The 4,003-nt window shown below is 42.8% G+C and overlaps 1 non-coding gene across 1 annotated transcript; it reads right to left on the reverse strand.

Moving 5' to 3' along the window:
• Positions 1-3,255: 3,255 nt before the first annotated feature.
• LOC147299477 (small nucleolar RNA R71) lies at positions 3,256-3,362 on the reverse strand. The gene has a single exon (XR_015120148.1). It is a non-coding gene; the product is annotated as a small nucleolar RNA R71 (small nucleolar RNA).
• Positions 3,363-4,003: the final 641 nt, after the last annotated feature.

The raw sequence follows: 4,003 nt of genomic DNA on the forward strand, positions 1-4,003 counted from the left end.
TTAAGCCCAAACCCTAGCTGCCGCACATCCTTCTTTCCCAAAACCCTAGCAGCCGCATTTTCCTAGCCTTGGAAACCCTAGCTGCCGCACACCCTTATAAATTCATCTCTTTCTCTCATTTTGGAGGTTCACACACTTTGAAAAAAAATCAGAAAATAGAGGGAGAGGGGCTGCTGGAGGCGTGAGCTCTCCTTTGGGGTGTTTTCTCTTCTTCTTTTCTTTTCTTGTAATTGTTAGATGGAAAACATGATTTCGTGGCTGATGAGTGTGCATTTTGCATCACTTTATGATACTAATTCCTTAACCTAGAGTGTTAGAACTCGATATTTTGTGTTTCTTGTCTTGTTTTTGTGTTTTCAGGTCAAATGAAGCAAAAATGAGAAAAAGAAGCAAATGGAGCCATTTTGGGACATTTCCTGGTCAAACCAGGAAAACGAGTGAAATCCTGGTCAAACCAGGAAAAGTGCAGAAATCCTAGTCGAATGAGGATTCCTAGTCACACTAGGAAACATCAAGTTCAGAACCATCATTGCGGAGCCAGAAATGTGAAATCCTGGTTGAACTAGGAAACCTAACCCAACTAGGGAAAGGAGTCCTAATGACACTAGGAGACCCTAGAGGCAATATGGTCATTACAAGAAGTCGAAATGGATAAGGAATCTCTCATTTTCAAGGAATCCTAGTTGCACCAGGAAATGTTAGTCAAAGTCAACTCTACAAAGTCAAGGTTCCAGAAGCTTCCAGAAGATGGCAAACATCCATGGAAATGAATGGAGGGAATAAATGAATTTGAATTCAAATGGAAATGAGGGGTAAAATGGAAAGTCAAAAGTCGATGGCCCATGGGATGCCGAACCAAGATGGGCCATGCATGCACATGCATGGGCCCAAACCCTAGCAGCCCAAAGACCATACGTAAGGAGCAAGATGGCAGCCCATGCATGCGCATGCATGCCATGCAAACCCTAGCAGCCAAGGAGCCCATGCGCAAGCCCAAGATGCAAGCCCAAGGTGGAAGCCCATGGAGTGAAACCCTAGCCCATCTTGTGCAAGCCACTTCAGCCCAACATGCAAGCCCAAAGCCCAAGACCAGAAGCCCATGCGCAAGGAAGGAACCCTAGCTAGGCTAGGCGTGAATCACTTAAGCCCAAGGAGCAGCCCATGCCGCAAGGCCATATTCACCCTAACCCTAGCTGCTGCCGCAAGTTACCTTCTCCTTGCCTCTCAAGGATTGCACCTCTATAAATATATCATGTACTTCAGAACCCTAGACACGCTTACCTCCTGCTAGTTTTATTTTCAGTTTTAGGTTTTTATTTTCAGAAGTTAGAGAGAGTGAGAGAGAGCCGAATTCAGAGAGACTTAGAGAGAGAAGGTGGCGTGACAAGTGAGAGAGAGAAGGACCAGCCTGCTGCCGCAAGCCCTAGCTCACCTTGCCGTGAGTTCCTCCTGCTTGCTAGGTGCCTCCTTCTTCCTCTCTCCTTGCCGCAGCCACCCTAGTGTTTGCATCTCTGATTTTGTTTCTTTTTCCTTCTAGTTTTCTATTTTATTGTTGGTTTATGCTACTGAAATTAATTAGTTTATGATTCTGATTTTATTTAGTGCATGGTTCTGATTTCATTTAGTTTATGCAATTTAATTTAGTTGTTTAGTTTATGCCTTTAATTTTGTGCACTTTGCGTTTCTGATTTTCTTTTGCAAGCATGAATTGAGATTTTGTTTATTGTTTCTGTTTTGTTTTATTTAATTTAAGTAAGTAGGTTAGTTATTCTATCTTGCATGTTAGTCGTAGGTCGATTAATGGATTTGCATGTTCTAACAAATCGTTTATCCGTCTCTTGGTCTGTTAGTTTGATGTTTGCACGTATTAAATTTCCACTATCTATTAGAACCCGTCACTAGTTGTTTGCATCTTTTGACTGGCCACCTTAGGGTAATTGCATCTAGTTTATTTGTTAGGTTTAGCTGTGAAATAGTCAAAGACACTAAACCACAAGTAACAAGGGAATAAGGGATTATTCTTGGTAGTGGGGTTGGGCGACCTCTATAAGGAAATAGTCAAAGCTTATATGTTGTGCATGTTTGACGTTCTCACAAAACTTAATGACTCCTGCATGGGTAACAGCTGCCTTAGCTTGAACTAGGGAACATGTAGGTTAACTGGCTAAGGAAGGCCCAAGAAGCTCTTAGTTTATGCATTAGGAGAACAATTGCGAGAAAGTAACTAGCCAAACCTTTTTAGCAGTCAAACTTTAATATGTTGTGTTCAAATTAACTGTCATTAGCCTTGGATGGTTATTGCATGCTTATCTGATTTGAAACTGAAAACTTAACATTGCAAGATAGAATAAAGGGTGTGTGCGTGTGGTGATGTGTGCGTGTGTTTCCATCTTCCAAAACCCCCCATTTAGTTATTCTATTGATTAATTGAATTGATTTGTTGTGTATTAACCATTCCCTGTGGGATCGACCTCGTGCTTGTACGCTTTGCTACTGATGCGATTCGTGCACTTGCGAGTAAACTTAGAATGAGATAGATGTTTATTTTGTTCTAAGAAAACACATTGAACAAGTTTTTGGCGCCGTTGCCAGGGAATGGTGTCTAATATCAATGAATTGGTTTAATTAGTCATTAGAATTAGGTTATATTAGCTAGATTTGAGTTTTGGTTAATTTTTAGTTTTTAATAAATGCCATGCCTTTATTTGCATTCTTTCTACTGATTGTGTGTTTTTCTCTTGATTAGGTGTGTTTATGAACCCTGAGCTTGTTGCAAGGTTGGAGAGGCTCAAAAAGGAGACTTTAGGTACATCACAAGTTAGCTCGCAACCTAGTGCATCAGATTCGCATAGTGAAGAGACTGAGAGTGTTGACATGGCTGAGACAAACGAGATGATGCCGCAGCCCCTGAGCCATTTTTCAGCACCTTCGCTGCCCACTCAACCATCTTGCATTCGGTATGCAACCATAGCCACTGATTTCGAAATCAAGAGTGGCCAGATTCACTTGTTGCCGAGCTACCATGGGCTGAATGGGGAGGATCCGATCCACTTTTTGAAGGAGTTTTCCGGGGTTTGTGAAGCCGCACAGTTGAGGGGTCTGAATGCCGATCAGTACCGTTTGAGGATGTTCCCTTTTGCGCTTAAGGACAAGGGAAAGAGGTGGTTTTATTCGCTGCCCAGTGGTTCCATTTCGACATGGGATGATCTTTCGAGCAAGTTCCTGAACAAGTTTTATTCCATTTCCAAGACAAATTCGATTCGGAAGGAGATCCTTGGATTTGTGCAGAAAGCGGACGAGCCATTCCATGAGACTTGGGACAGATTCAATGAGTTACTTACTAGCTGCCCACACCATAACTTATCTCCTTGGTATGTGATTTGTTGTTTTTATCAGGGATTATTGGAGAGAGATCAAGCCAAGGTGGATTCGGCATGTGGTGGTGCGTTTATGTCAAAGACGAAGGATGAGGCTACAGATTTGTTTGAGTCACTCTCTTTGAGTTCTCAACAGTGGGATTCCAATCGTTCGAGAGGAGGACCAAAGAGAGGGTTATATGAGGTGACCGATGTGCCAAACACCATGGAGGGACAGATTTTGGAAATCAAGACTATGGTGCAGAAGTTATCTTTGGCTCAAGAGAAGATGATGGGTATGCAAGAACAAGGAGGTGATGTGGAACACGTGAATCAGGTTGGGAGTTATCCTAGGGTGCCATATGATCCATTTGCTAACACTTATAACCCTGGATGGAAGAACAACCCTAATTTCAGGTGGAGCAACAACAATGGACAGCAAGCTAGTGGGAGCACCAACAAGCCATATATGCACCCCAATGCCGAGAGGTCTAGTTTGGAGGACAAGATTGCTCAGATTGCTCAAAGCACCACTTCCCTTGCTCAGAGCACCAATGCCTTCATGAACCGAACCGAGCAGCAGATGCAAGCCAATTCAAAGGCTATTGCACATTTGGGGAGTCAAATGGGTCAGATTGCCACTACTT

This window comes from Dryas octopetala, chromosome 1, assembly GCF_963921425.1.
Source record: "Dryas octopetala chromosome 1, drDryOcto1.1, whole genome shotgun sequence".
Taxonomy (NCBI): domain Eukaryota; kingdom Viridiplantae; phylum Streptophyta; class Magnoliopsida; order Rosales; family Rosaceae; genus Dryas; species Dryas octopetala.